Below are 16,405 nucleotides of genomic sequence, written 5' to 3' on the forward strand. Positions count from 1 at the left end.
AAGGGATCAGGCCTATCCAGTGCTCCTGTCAGCAAAAGGTATGTCTGTCCCTTTGAGCCACACAGGCTGCCAAAGGCCATGGATACCAGCTCCACAACCTGACTGATCTGTTCAGGAGAAAGAAACATGGAGCTACTTTGCAAGGAGACATGTGCCAGGAAGTATTGTAGCTGTCCTGATGGGCAGAGGAGGGACATGAGCCCTTCACCTTTCATGCCCCACTAATACTGGTTCTGAGGTTGCCTCTTACCTTGTTCCCTAGCAGCCTGTAAGAGCTCTTGGATGAGTGAGGTTGAGTGATCTGAGCCAAGGCCCAATTTCTCAAAGAAACAACATCTTATTATAGGAGTGGGAGACCTTTCTCCCCTTCAGGTTGCTGAAAATGAGTGGTTAGACTGCATCTATCACTTCTTTGGAGAGAGAAAAGGAAAGGAACATCTTTGGTTTCATGTAGCTCTTTGGACTGACCTCTGGACTTGTTTCTCTCACAAACTGTCAGGGGTTATTGTAGCTGTTTTCGTCCCAGGATACTAGAGAGAGAAGGTGAGTGAGGTAATATGTTTTGATTGATGAACTTCTGTTGTGTCTCCCACCAACAGAAGTTAGTCCAATAAAGATATTACCTCACCCATCTTGTCTCTCTAAACAAAGGTATGATAACCATTTGGGTCACATTATTAAGTCAATGAGAATCTTTCCACTGATTTCAGTGGGTTGCATCAGGCCCATAATGCTGCTACCTTGTGTTTCACTGGACAAAAAAAAAATCATTCCCTTTCCAATTTGCTTATGTAGATGCATTAATTTAACCTAATAAGTATACCGCCCCTTTCCCTGACCTTAATAGCCCTCTGAACTCTTACATACATATATGGTCTTCTACAGCCTGCATTTATTTTGTGGTGTCACCAGGATCCTTGGAAAGAGGCTGCATGTTGTACTGTTGGTGGATGTGTGGCTTGCAAGGAGTTGGAAAATGCAGTAAGAGCTAAGTGACAACTAGTCTATGGTTTGAGTTTGCTGCTGTTCCTATGCAGACAAAGACCCAGTAAGATTTCCATTGTGGAGCAATTTCTGAGGAGGATGTGGTCAACTTCTTTCATGGCTTGTCTAGTGTTTGGAATCCTGGTCCAACAATCATGGTCGACATGCCTAAAATAGGAGCCCATGACAAACAAACCCTCAGTGGCGCAGAGTGTCAAAAGCTGAGTGGTATTGTCATTTGGGGAACCTGGACCAAAGGGACCTATCATGGTTTCATCCCCAGTTTGATCCCAGCCAGTCACATCTGAAATCTTGGAGCACTAGCAGTGTATCATGCAGTAGAGATGACTAGATTTTTGCTGCTATCTCATGGCAGAATGCATCCTTTTCCGCAGGTGATGTGTCTTCTGTTGGCATGTAGGCCACTGTGACACTTCATCCCATATTCATTATATTATGATATGATTGTGGCATAAATATAATGCATTTTCTACAAGATGGGTCATGTAATGTGTCATTGGAAAAGTTATGATTTGCTGAATATGATTACCCTATTTTATGAATGTATCCTTTTTGGATCTGAAGTTATGAATACTGACTATGTATCTGTATTTCAAATTTGGTTACATCTAGGTAACACCCATTAGACAAAATGCTTCCAGACTAGACAGCTGGGTGTGAAGGGCCTATTCAAGTTAATGGGCCATTAGGGGAACAATAAGCCTTAGGAGAAGCATATGCCCCCACCTGGTGAACCTTCCTGAGAATGCTCCAGACAGCCTCTGAGTAATGGATGCTGTGACTCAGCAGGGTGAGGTGACCAGACCACATGACACTGATCTCCATTTTGGGTACCTGTATTTTTCTACAGACTGGGCTGGGAACTGTTTTTGGAACAATGGGTAAATGCCAAACACCATATCATAAAGCTATATAACGTGTGTCTTTAAGTGAAATGTCTGGGAAAAAACATAAACTTGGTTATCACAAGTTTATTGCATATTCCTCTCCACAGTGAGGGGGGAACAAATCCGATAATAAATAATAAATTAGTCGGAGTTTTGACTAGATCAGGGCGGTACAGCTCTGGGGTCCTAGGCTGGGGAGCAGGGGGTTATTTTGACTGCAACCTATCTATTGTTGGTTCATGCACTGGCTGGTCAAAGCCTGCATGCAACTCCTGCTGGGTGTGTCCCTGCCTGTGTGGATGCTGGTGGGAGTGTAGAATTGGGAGCAATCTACAGCTTATCACAGCAGCACAGTGTGAGAAGGAGCCCAGGCTGGAGAGTCAGAGGGCTCAGTGGTACCCCATTTCCAAATGGCACCCTGAGGGGGAAGCCATCACAGCCACAATGACAGATAAATCCTAGATGGTGTTGAAGTCAAACATAAAATAGGCACGGAGAGATGGCGTTCCATTAGGTTAAGGTCTGGAAGAAGTTGTCTGATAAGTTACACACTGTGAATTGAGTGGAGTGGAGGAAGGTTACTTTATCCACAGTGACTTCCGCTTTATGGCAGGTGAGCCTCTGTGATGCTGGCAATAATAATCTTGTAGCAACTGTGCTCTTGGAATGGCACTGGATACAAGACTACATCAACACATTCCATATAGTGACATGGAACATACCTCTGAGGTCTGATTTGGACTTCTGAGGACTTCCCCCACCCACCCTCCAGAGTGGGTTTGGGTCAGGCCCATCATAAGCATGCAAAACACATCCCTCCTCATGGAATTGGTGACAATTGGCGTTAACCTTGCTGCTGTTGTCATGGTCTGTCATAGCTGTTTTTTCTTTTGTTTCCCTCTGCTTTCTTGAGAGTGGGAAGATACTGAGGGATTTTTTTTATTTTATTTTTTTGTGCGGGAGACCAGCCCCCTTCCCAGGAACTCTTCTGTCAGATGCTATTGGCTCCTGAGGGTATGGATGACCATTTCATAGATTTAGCTCCTTTTCTGGCCTGTGTGGGGCATAATCCCACAGCCATAGCTCATCAAAGTTCACCACCACTGAGCACTCAGCCCTTGTTTGCTGTGTCGCTCATTACCCTGATCATATATGTAACCTCAGTATCCTCTTGGACAACACGGAGATTACCTGTGGTGGTGCACATGAGCTATATCATTTGCTGCTGCTGAAACAATCTGCTTTAGATGGTCATGCAAGAAACCTTGTCTTCTTGAAGAGGGCTTTGATATGTTAGCAAAAAAGGCAGAAGCATACAAGCGGGGAGATGGACAAGAACATAAATGGTTGAAAGGCATTCTCTGGCGAAGGCAAAATGTGACCGTGAGATATACCTCAACATCCTGGCTGACAAAAAATAGAGGATGACCTAAAGCACAATGATGTGCATGCTGCCTACAGAGCTGTTGCACACCTGGCTGGGAGCTATAAACAGCCGTCTAATATTCCCATCACAAAACCAAGTAGCCGCCCCTACTCATCAGTGGAATGAAGCCCTACACAGATGGAAAACATTTGATGAAAGAATATTGAATCCTGCACCTTCTGATGATGGTCTTGAACTATGTAACCTGGCAAACCATAGGGCTATAGACTCGGGGACAAACACTGATCTTCCATTACTCAAGCAAGTACAGTAACTCCTCACTTAAAGTCGTCCCGGTTAACGTTGTTTCATTGTTACGTTGCTGATCAATTAGGGAACATGCTCGTTTAAAGTTGTGCAATGCTCCCTTCTAACGTAGTTTGGCAACTGCCTGCTTTGTCCACTGCTTGCAGGAAGAGCAGCCCTTTGCAGCTAGCTGGTGAGGGTTTGGAACCAGGGTGAACTGGCAGCCCTCCTATCAGCTCCCCCATCAGATCCTCGCTCTCCTAAGTTCCCTGTGCAGCAGTTGCCCAGCAGGCTATCAATTACCGGCAGTTCAGCCGTCCCTCCCCCCACTGCCATGTGCTGCTCCTGCCCTCTGCCTTGGAGCTGCTCCCCAAGACTTCTGCTTGCTGTGTGGGGAGGAGGAAGAGGGGGGCTAATGTCAGGGAGTCCCTCTCCCCATTGCTTCACACCCTGCTTACCCCATCTTCCACAGAGCAGGGGGGATACACGACAGGGCTCAGGACGGAAGGAGCTTGCTGGCAGCAGCTGTGGTCTTAGCAAGCTGATCTAATTAACAAGGCAGTTGTCATGGTCTAATTCCTCACTCTGAACCTTAGCGTCCAAAAGATGGGGTACCAGCATGAATTCCTCTAAGCTCAACTACCAGCTTAGTACTTGTAGCACTGCCACCAACCAGGAATTCCAGTGCCTGGTACACTCTGGTCCCCCCAAAACCTTGCCCAGGGACCCCCAAGACCCAGACCCTCTAGATCTTAACACAAGGAAAGTAAACCTTTTCCCTCATGGTTGCCTCTCCCAGGCTTCCCCTCCCTGGGTTATCCTGGAAGATCACTGTGATTCAAACTCCTTGAATCTTAAAACAGAGAGGAAAATTCACCTTTTCCCCTCCTTTTCTCTCCCCCTCCCAGACTCTCCCTGAGAGAGAAAGTAATCCTAACACAGAGAGAAATTAGCCTCTCTCTCCCCCTTCCCTCCTTTCTCCCCACCAATTCCCTGGTGGATCCAGACCCAGTCCCCTGGGGTCTCACCAGAATAAAAAGCCAATCAGGTTCTTAAACAAGAAAAACTTTTAATTAAAGAAAGAAAAACAGTAAAAATTATCTTTGTAAATTTAAGACAGAATAGGTACAGGGTCTTTCAGCTATAGACACTGGGAACACCCTCCCAGCCTAAGTATACAAGTACAAATTAAAATCTTTTCAGCAAAATACCAATTTGAACTCCTTTTAGCCAAATACACATTTGAACTCCTCCAAGCCAAATACATATTTGCAAATAAAGAAAACAACCATAAGCCCAACTCGCTTTATCTACCTAGTACTCACTATTCTGAAACTTATAAGAGGCTGTATCGGAGAGATTGGAGAGAAACCTGGTTGCACGTCTGATCCCTCTGAGCCCCCAGAGTGAACAACAACCAAACACTAACAGCGCACACAAAAACTTTGAAAGTATTTCAAAAAAATTTGAAAGTATCCTGTCCCCTGATTGGTCCTCTGGCCAGGTGACAGCCAGGCTCACTCAACTTGTTAACCCTTTACAGGCAAAAGAGATATGAAGTACTTCTGTTCCATTAACTCTTAACTATCCATTTATGACAGCCGTGTTCTTAAGAATCGGGTCAGCGTACTTAAAGGGGAAATGTGCCTCTCTCTCACACACATGGTGTGTATCTCTGTCTCTGTCTGCGATGCTGTCTCTCCTCCCTCCATTCCTGCTGCCTTGTAGAGTGTGAGAGTTAACCTTTGAGGGCTCAGCCAATTGCTAGTTCACCCTTTAGCAGTAAGACATTCCCTGGGAAATATCCCACCCTCTGACTCCTCCACCTCAACCAAGCTTCACAATCATCATCACTGTGTACCAGTATTAATCTTTTTGTCTAAAACTTATAGTGTGTGTGTGTGTATTTTTTTTTCACCAGACAAAAGACTATCTATGTACACACACACATATATATGTGTGTGTACATAGATTGTATTTTTTTTTCACCAGACAAAAGACTATGTATACACACATATATATGTGTGTGTGTACATAGATAGTCTTTTGTCTGGTGAAAAAAAATTCCCTGGAACCCAACCCCCTCATTTACATTAACTCTTATGGGGAAATTGGATTCGCTTAACATCGTTTTGCTTAAAGTCGCATTTTTCAGGAACATAACTACACCGTTAAGTGAGGAGTTACTGTATGTAAGGCCAGCTGGAAGTTACAGAATGGATGCACTGCTGGACCTGATGGTATTGCATCAGAGCTGCTCAAAGGTGCCTTGAGACCACTGAGCATTGGCCTGCATCAGTTGTTTTTAAAAATGTGGGCATCAGGCACAGTGCCAGCAGAAAATGGAAAGATGACATCTTAGTGTCCCAGTAGAAGGGAAAGGATCCTGCACTGAGCGTGACAAGTACAGACCTGTCTCATTTCTATCAGTCTCTAGAAAGCTTTTTTGCTCATGTTCTGTTTAGTAGAATGCAGTCGCTCCGCAACATTGTCATCCACAGTAATCAGGTTTCACTGGGCGATTGACAGTGGACACTATCCTTACCTGCTGGCTTTGGGTTGAGCTGCACTGAGCATTTAATTATTCACTTCACATGGCATATATTGACATCAAAGTGGCTTTTGACCAGTATTGGGTTTACAATGGCACCGTGGGGCTGGGCCCACACTCAGGAGTGGGCCCATAATCCTGGGCCCTGTGTGGGGTTAGATCAGCAGCTGTCTGTCCCTCAGCTAAAGGCAGAACATGCAGAGGCAGCGAGCGGGAGGCGGCGTGGTGTGTCCAGCCCCACCTCCCCTCAGAGGATCATACTACTTGGCAGTGCTGGGCAGGTGGGGCTTGGCAGGCCCAGTTCTCCATGCTGCAGAGGAAGGCGAAAAACCTCCAGGCCTTTGCCAATCTGCCCTGGAGGAAAATTCCTTCCTGACCCCAAATATGCCGATCAGTTAAACTCTGAGCATACTCACCAGCCAGCACCCAGGAAAGAATTCTCTGTAGTAACTCAGATCCCACCCCATCTAACATCCCATCACAAACTACTGGGCATACTTACTTGCTAATAATCAAAGATTAATTGCCAAAATTAGGCTATCCCATCATACCATCCCCTCCAAAAACTTATCAAGCTTTGTCTTGAAGCCAGATATGTCTTTTGCCCCCACTACTCCCCTTGGAAGGCTGTTCCAGAACTTCACTCCGCTAATGGTTAGAAACCTTCATCTAATTTTAAGTCTAAACTTCCTAGTGTCCAGTTTATATCCATTTGTTCTTGTGTCCACATTGGTACTATGCTTAAATAATTCCTCTCCCTCCCTGATATTTATCCCTCTGATATATTTATAAAGAGCAATCATATCCCCCCTCAACTTTCTTTTGATTAGGCTAAACAAGCCAAGCTTTCTCAGTCTCCTTTTATAAGATAGGTTTTCCACTCCTTGGGTCATCCTAGTAGTCCTTCTCTGAACCTGTTCCAGTTTGAATTCATCCTTCTTAAACATGGAAGACCAGAACTGCACATAATATTCCAGATGAGATCTCACTAGTGCCTTGTATAATGGTACTAACACCTCCTTATCTTTGCTGGAAATACCTTGCCTGATGCATCCTAAAACCGCATTCGCTTTTTTAACAGCCATATCACATTGGCGGCTCATAGTCATCCTGTGATCAACCAATACTCTGAGGTCCTTCTCCTCCTCTGTTACTTCCAACTGATGTGTCCCCAATTTATAACTAAAATTCTTGTTATTAATCTCTAAATGCATGACTTGCACTTTTCACTATTAAAATGTTAGGTTTCCAGGCAAATTCCAGAGATCCAAATGCATACACCTTACTACGTAGGGAGGCTGCATCTTTCAATGTGCATTTGGGCTAGGCCAGAAAATCTTTTTGTACTAAGCTTCTTGGGTTCCACTTTGTAGGTAGGGCTTTCTGTAATGAGACAGTATGTCTTTCCCCTTAAAAAAACAAACAAAAACCTACTGAATTATTCTAAGAAGGAGCCTCAAAACACTCTTTTAGGGCTAATGTAATCTGTCGTATCCGGAGCCAGACATGTGAAATACTTGAAATTTCTCTCATTTTTTGAGTTGATCCAAAACACAGCTGGTGCTGCAGATCTAATTGTAGATCTACTGCTTTTGATGATGTCCCTTCTTTAAAAGGAGGAAAAATAAATTGAAGTCATTAGGAACAATAGTTGGCATGCAACAGCACAACTTGTTCAGCATTATAACTAAAAATGAAGGATAATATTTCCTTGGAAACACTGAAACGCTCTGATATTTTGCTGATCTGCTGTGTATCATCCCATGATAAGGCATTCTCTCTCACAGACAGCGCATAACCACTAATACTCTAGTTACCATGGTGACTATCCTCTTTATAATAACAATAAATAATTATGTGCAACTGATCAAATAATCGGTTGCTATTGTTTCAGTTTTGTAGAAGCTCTAAATCTCTCTGGCCTCTTCTATGCAGTCTTGTTTGATAATGCTTAGGTTGTGCCCTCTCTGGAATCTATATTTATATCTCCAGGAGAAAAATCCATTGGGTGAGTTCATGTGGGAGATGCAGTTTAACACATCAGGGTTGGACTGTAGGCATAGCTCTGAGCAATGTGTGGTGTGAAAGCTGCACTACCCCTAGGGTCACTGTGGGGGGGACATAGTGCCTCTGAGACATCCCCCGGACTCACAGTTCCTCTTCTGATTTTTTCCTTTTCCTCAAATGGTAGTAATTTGTTATTAACTATATCAAGAGATGGTGGAGTGTGCAGACACTTAGATTTCATCACTAGTTGGCTAAATGACACACCTCAGGCTATACTATTCCTAGCAGCATTTGTATAGCACTGACAAAACATTCCCAGATACGTTAAGTTTCATAGAATCATAAGACTGGAAGGGACCTTGAAAGGTCATCTAGTCCAGTCCCCTGCAGTCAAGGCAGGACTAAGTATTATCTAGACCATCCCTGACAGGTGTTTATCCAACCTGCTCTTAAAAATCTCCAATGATGGAGATTCCACAGCCTCCCTAGGCAATTTATTCCAGTGCTTAACCACTCTGACAGTTAGGAAGTTTTTCCTAATGCCCAAACGAAATCACCTTTGCTGTAATTTTAATCCCATTGCTTCTTGTCCTATCCTCAGAGGTTAAGGAGAATAATTTTTCCTCACTCCTCCTTGTAACAACCTTTTATGCACTTGAAAACTGTTATCATGTCCCCTCTCAGTCTTCTCTTCTCTAGACTAAACAAACCCAACATGCAACATAATAGCAAATAACTGCACCTGAATCCCGAATGAATAAACGTGCAGAGATTTATTAATTATTATTTTATTTTATTATTTAAAACCAGTCAACATAATGGCTTGTGTTTCTCATGGTTACACCAGTAGAATGTTTATCTGGCTATTTCCAGCCTATTTTGAAAATGTCTGATGCTTTGAGAATCTTGGGTTGACTGAGCTAAGTGACTTCTAAAAAGAATACTTTGGGGAGGGAGAATGCAAACAAACTTTACTTGATTTGTAAAATTTCCGTGCCACTTAAGTGTAGGAATTCCCATGAATGACCATATATAATGTGAAGGTATAAGTAGTACATATCATTGGTGTTTTTGCATTTTGGCATTTTTTGCATGTTTCGGCCCATGTAAGCGTGGTCAATCACAATTCCCACTGAAAATGTGGGCGTTACAGCCACTTATGCCAGGGCTGAATTTGGCCTTACATGTGGAGGACCAGATCCTAAGATGGAGTAAACTTATGTGGCTCCTTTGATTTAAGGAAGCTACACTGATTTGCACTAGCTGATGATCTGGCCCCAAGGATCCAAGAAGCAAACATTTAGAGCATTGCCTGGCATTTTACTGATAATCTTTCTCAATATTTTCTGAGGGTTTCTCTTGTGTTTCCTACACATGGCAAATTAAGATTACAGACAAACACACAAGCTGGCATGCATTGTTTCCCTGAACCGGAGTAGAACATGTGCTCAGTGAACCAAGAACAACATCACTTGAGAGGATTCTAAGGCAGTTTCTCACCTGGATGCTCTTCAGATGCAACTGTAGTTTGTCCTACTGTTGACAGGGTGACTTGTTTACGGAGACTGTGCAAACCAAAATCTTTTTGGTGTTTCCTTCTTTCTATTTTTTTGTCATTACTACAGAACACTTTTCCTGCCCTGGTCTTTAATGAGCTCTTCCAACTTTCCAAGAGACCTACCTAGACTGTGTCCTAGAACAGGAGGAGAAGATCTATATATATTTGCATAAAATTTGCATGGTAACAGTATGAAATTTTTTCTTCTTTCACCATTTTGAAGGCACAGATGGTAGGTCAGTCCTTCTCAGCTCAAGGTGGTAATGCCTCTCCCACTCCCTCTAAAGTTCCAGTCTCTGTGTGTCTCCTTTTCTTCCCAATATCTGAGCCTCACAACATAGAGTTTTTCCTTTTTGTCTTTTTTTTTTGTTTTCCCCTTCAGCTTTCTCTCCTCCTCAGGATCATGCTTCCACCAGAGAATGGATCCTCAGGGTTGATTTTGCTGCTTGGCTCTGCTATGGACAAGCAGTGACTTCCAGGAGAGGGTGCTAGATGGTCATTTAAAAATACAATCTTTGCAGCTAGCCAAGAAAATCCAGAGACATGGATGGTGGGCCAGGGAATGGATGAACTATGTGGAAACCTGATCTTCCTGCCAAAAAACAGATCTGCTTTTTATGGTCTGTTTTCACATTGGCCAAAGAGAGGCTTGGATGGATGGAGCTCTCATGGACTTGAAAATCATATTGACATTAACAAACAGATATGCTTACAAATTTTACAATTGTTTTGTTAATGGGATCCCAGGAACCTGATCTACAGAAGCTTTTGTTGGTACCAGGCTTCGATGCCAAAATGCACTTAGTTCCACTTGAAGCTGGATGAGGCAAAGAATCATCCTAGTGGGCTTGTTCAGGGTGATAAGGCCTTGGGCCTGTGGTTTAGCAGAATGTGGAGACTGGTAACTTTTGTTGTTTAATGCCTATCTTTCCAGGGAACAAAATAAGCATGGTGAGTTGCCCTTAAAGTAGTGTTCAGCTCTGCCTTGATGTGAAGATGATACTAGTCTCCAGCATCTGGCATCAGTTAGAAATTAAACTCTGTTTTGAGACTGAAGATGGCTGGCTGACTGAGCTGCAGATCCTTTCTGAGTACTGGCAAATGGAGCATTCAGTATAGAGTCCCTACTTATAGGGACTGCTGAAGGAGTGGGATCTCTGGGAGCAGAGACCCTTTTTGGAGTCAGGGGGGATCCCCAGAACAGCAAGTTCTGGTGGAGAAGGAATGTGACTGGAATGTGGCTCTTGACCAAACAGAACTGTGTCCATAAATGAAAGGAATAGGTCAGTCACAAAACAGCCACGGCTTGAAGCCAGAGAGTTTAGGCTCAGGCATTAGATGGGAAGATGCCAAGCTGTACGTGGATGAAGGAAGAAGAGAGACTCATTCAAGAAAATGAATGAGGGGCTGCTAACAAAGCAGATATGTCCCTAAACTCATGGGCTTCAGCAGGATTACTTACCTGCTTAAAGTTAGGCACATGTTTAAATGCTTTGCTGAACTGAGGTCTGTTTAAGTAGAACAACACATGTCCACCTCAACTGGTATTAGTAATAAATAGAGGAGACGGAATTAAATCTATGGTATAACACCGGATGAATGATGATGAGTGGATAATGTGATCGTAAATTAAGTGGCTCTGTTAAAAGTGGAACTAATGGAACCACAGCAGTTTAGAATCAGCATAAAGGAGATCACAGTCAGGCCCCCCAGTGACTTTCACAGTGAGTGGCAGAACTGCAGCCTTTAAAATAAAATAGAAAAGATGGGTGAACGAAGTGGCGTGTGTGTGCGCACAAGCGTGCGCCAGCGGTAGGCCCCGGTTTGCAATTCAAATAAATGATTCCTGGCATCTTTGCTGCATGTTGCCTTGTGCCACACATTGTTACTACTTTCAGTCATCCTAATGACAGAACGGGCAAGGCACAAATTGGCAATTCCTGGCAATTTTACTCTTGATCATGCTGCTTTGAATTCTTTTCTCAGCCATTTCTCCTGAGATTTCATCTATAATAAGTCTGTTCACAAGTAAAGCCTTGCATTCAGAGGGGTTTTGTTTGTTTTGTTTTTATTTAAATCTTTGCCTTTGCCATTGCTGGGCAGTTATTTCAAGGCAGAGGTTTTAAGAGATTCCTGTGATCGGAATCCAGCTCCACTCACTGGCCATGTCTATGTATTGGAAAGAATTGTCTTAGGTGGATACAGGGCGTGTAAAGGAAATCGAAGTATCAGTTCAATCACACTAGGGACAGATACTGTAGATTTGGCAGCCTAACTCATTTACAAATACCTAAGAAGTTACTATACATGTCCTTTAGCCTTGAAACATGTGTTGAGTCAAAATATTTAAAAAAGAATATTCCTAGTACTGATTATATAGTTTCTCTGCTTTTGACAGACCACACGAACAGCTTGACTCTGAATCTGTTCTGCTGTGTGAAGCTGTATTTCTGTGGGATGTAACAAAAGTTTTAGTGGGAGGCTTCCGGTAATGAGAGAGCAAAAGAAAATGTTGATAAAGGACTAATTAGTGAAACAACTATATTGGTGCTACAGAAATGACTAGTTCTACTGCTCCTTTTAAAAGAACATGATTTTAAAAAATGAAGGAAGGAGGATTGGCTTGAGGATTGGGATTCAGGAGATCCAAGTTCAATTCTCTGCTCTTCCATAAATTTCATGTGTGTCCTCAATGAAGTCACTTAATCTTGCTGTATTTGTTTCCCCCTCTGTAAAATGGGGATGATGATATTTTCTTTCTCGCATTCGTTGTCTTGTTTGCTTAGTTCTTTGTGTCGGAGCCAGCTGCGTGTGTGTATACATGTGTACAGTGGCTAGCACAATAGGAACAAAGGTTGGTACCTCTAGAGAATACTAGCATGCTTATACTACACAACAATAAAAATGATTACATTGCAAAGTAATATATTTTGGAAGGGGTTTTAGTAGAAAATAGTTAACCAAAAAGCATTTTTGCCATTTAACAAGCAGATGTACTGTAACTGCTTGTAATAGAAGGTTTGACAATAACTATAATTAGCCACTTTTGCTAGAATAGACCTTATAATTTGTCTGATTTAAGTGCTTTTCCTCCAAAAAGAATCTCTGGTGAATTAATGAGCATAGAAAATAGAAGTACCTCAAAGAGGTGACTGTAAATTACTGTAATGGAGATGGTAGCAGCACACTCTATCTAGTCTTGAAAGAAATTAAGGTTTATTTTCTACAGCTGACAACCCATCAGCTCCCACGTTGACTACATCCATCATGTAAAAGAAACCTTCAGCCTATAACAGCTGTGAAAACCAACCCTGTCTTTTAGGCTTGGCAAATTTGTTGATCTAAAGTCACAAAGCACAAATAATGAATCTAAGAGATTTTTCTCTCACTTGGTGACTTATTGTCGTATTGAGGCTGCGACTTTTCCTGTGGTTTTAAGAGGCATAGACCGTTTGACTAATTCTGAAACTCAGTCATATGTCTACAATCTACACAGCTTGAGTGATCCCTGCAGACGTGCACCCTTCGTCCTCCCCCATGATCTGCTGATTGCAGCGTGCTTAGTATTTGGAAAGCAGACCTGAAGGAAAAGCCTTATAAGCCTCACTCCCTGTATGTACAAAAGCCATGCTCCAGTATGGCATTGGGAACATTGCTTTGCTGCAAGGTGCTGGATGAAATCTTGACTCTACAGAAGTCAATAACAAAAGTCCCATTGAATTAATTGGAGCCAGGACTTCACCAATTGTGTCTCAATGAGATGCTAATCCAAGGTCCTGCGTGCTTATAATTGAAGACCAAATGGGTCTTTTCATAAAGCTGGACCTGTGTTAACCCCAGAATCATGGCCAAATTCCAAGTCAGCCTCTCTAAATTCCTCCTGCAGTTTTATTTAGACACAATATTCAGCTTAATTTATCTTTAAGCTATTGTGTAGTTCTGTTATACACTGTCAGCTGTTTTCTTCTGTCCCAGAAATGGGTGAAATGATTTATTTCCTTTCTTTTCTTAAGCACCTGTCCCAAATTCAGGGGATAAAATCCTGGCCCCATAGATATGAATGGCAAAACTCTCACAGATTTCAGTAGGGCCAGGGTTTCCCCTTAGAAACACAACACCAACATAATGGGAATAAATTTAAAATCTCTTTACACATTGAAATTTTAATAGACTGCTGGGATGAGGACAGAGTTATAGGCATTAGAGAAAAACCTAAGAAGATAAATATCCCCTACCAACAATACCTGTTTCTTTTGTGTGCGAGTGCACAAAAGCTTGTGGGAGGAGAGGGGGAACACCAAACTTTCCATCCTGAGGGAAATTCAAGATTTCAAATTTTGGTTTAGTCCCAAATTAGGACAAAGTCAGTCTTGGGAATTTTTGGAACTATTCTGAAATGTTTCATTTCTACCTTATCAAAATGTTTATTTATTCTTGCTATAAATTGCAGTACAATTAAGTCAAAAGAAAACATTGTTACCTCATCACTATTTTGTTTCGATCGTTTCCCACAATTTTTTTTTTTTACATACAAAATCAGTACGTTCCCACAAAACATTTCGATTTAGTCAAGTCAGATTTTCAGATGGAAACGTGTTCTGTTGGAAAATGTTTGACCCACTGTAATGTGGACCCACTGGAATTCAGTATAAAGGGGTAGGGTGCACCATTCAGTTCCCTAGTTTTCTGTTTGTACTCAGGGATGCGGCCCCTTACTTAGGACTCGCCAGGGAATGCAAAATTACACATTGGCTTTAATAGTTAAAATTATGCAAACAAAAAGTCCATACGAGAGAGGGATGGGTGGGGAATGGGGGGGAAGGACCTTGAAAGGCGGAAGGAGCTAAATAGCTTAAACCAAAATGCAGTTAAGGAACTATAAAGCTAATCTCCAGCTCTTATACAAGTCAGTTTAGACTCCTGGGTAGGCAGGAACTCAGTCCAAGTAATAGCTTTCTAAAATAACCAGTTCTGTAGACTTCCTCCCTTCCTTCATCATGTTACCATTGTTTTAGTTCATGTTCAGGGGTTAATTGATGTTGCAGCAGGCCAGTCACTCCTGTAGTGGGGGTAACAATGAGGGCTGTACCTCAAAAGTTTAGGGTAAAAAGACTGAGTTCTTTGTGCAGGCAAAGCTCCTCTGTAGTCCTCTGGTGTCCTAGGGGGAAATATGAAGGCTGAAAGGCACTTGAACTAATCTACTTCTGTGAAAAAGAATGTGCAATAAAAATAGAAGCCTATGCCTGTACCTCCTGACTGCAATTTTGTGATCTTTTGTCCTGATATGGTCTCTGGCCAGTATTGAATCTGAAGGGAAGTGAAGGAAACAGACTTTAAGACCAGATGAAAACGTTTATCACCTCCTTGTTCTGCCTCAGGCCATGGCTTTAACAGGAACTAGAGTGGAGTTCTCCAGCTGCAGCCAATACTTTGTTTGCTTGGCACCTCTAACTATCTCCTCTTACTAGACAATCTAACTGTCACTCTACAGTGGCACTTGCAGTAAAGAATGAATGCCCAGAACAAAGTGATAATCAACTCAGCAGGAGTATAAATGGACAGGAAACTTAAAGCTAGTCAAATAATGCCATGAGTCATATAATTATATGGCCATTGAACAGTTTGTCCAAGCTGTTTGGGTCATGACCCAGCTTCAGGCTTCAATTCTCTAGATGTGCCTAACTGGTGGAAAGTTGGTGGCAATGCCGGCACCCATGGCAAATGGTACAAAATCTGTGTGCTTAAAACTGAGGAGAGATGGAGGGCGGGGGAATCAATATACTTTTTTCTGTTGTTTTAAGTATATTACAAAGAAATAGAGGAAGTTAAAAATAGGTACAGAGAAACATAGTATGAACATGCAATTCTAGATGTTAGTCCAGAATTTCAATGGAGCTCAAGGTTTCTTGCATGCAGAGAATTTATCATTGTTTTCAGTCAATCTTGGGAAGTTGTCTCTGGAAAATGTAACCATTTCCACCAGAGCAGGAGATCGGAATAGAAATTGTACTAACTGTGCAGCAATTTTATTTTTAATATCTATGTATTCCACTTACCACAACAGTAATGACCTGATGCAGGGCAGTGTCATAACATTTTTTCCCAGATCTGGACCTTAGCGTCCAAAATATGGGTGTTAGCATGAAAACCTCCAAGCTTAGTTACCAGCTTGGACCTGGTAAAGCTGCCACCAGACAGGAATTATACAGTGCCTAGCTCACTGTGGTCTCCCCAAAACCTTCCCTGGGGGACCCCCAGACTCAGATGCCTTGAGTCCTACAACAAAGGGAAATAACCCCCTCCCCTTGTTTCCTGGTTACTTCCTCCCCTCCCTGGATGACCCTAGGAGATTCCCTGCTTCCAGTCCTGGAAACAACAAGTATCGAGAGAGCTAATCTCTCTCCCCCTCTCACCCAGAGGGGATGCAAAATCAGGCTTAGTAAATCTAACACAAAGAGATTTTCTCCCTGACTTCTTCCTCCCACCAATTCCCTGGTGAGCTGCAGACTCAATTTCCTGGAGTCCCCACTAAAGAAAAACTCCAACAGGTCTTAAAAATAAAGCTTTATAAAAAGAAAGAAAAATACATTAAAAATAGTCTCTGTATAAGGTGAAAATATACAGGGACAATTGCTTAAGAAAAAAAAGTGAATAAACAGCCTTATCCAAAAAGAATACAATTTAACACATTTCAGCAACTACACACATGTAAATACAAAAAAAAA

Source organism: Gopherus flavomarginatus, chromosome 6, assembly GCF_025201925.1.
Source record: "Gopherus flavomarginatus isolate rGopFla2 chromosome 6, rGopFla2.mat.asm, whole genome shotgun sequence".
NCBI classification, from domain to species: domain Eukaryota; kingdom Metazoa; phylum Chordata; order Testudines; family Testudinidae; genus Gopherus; species Gopherus flavomarginatus.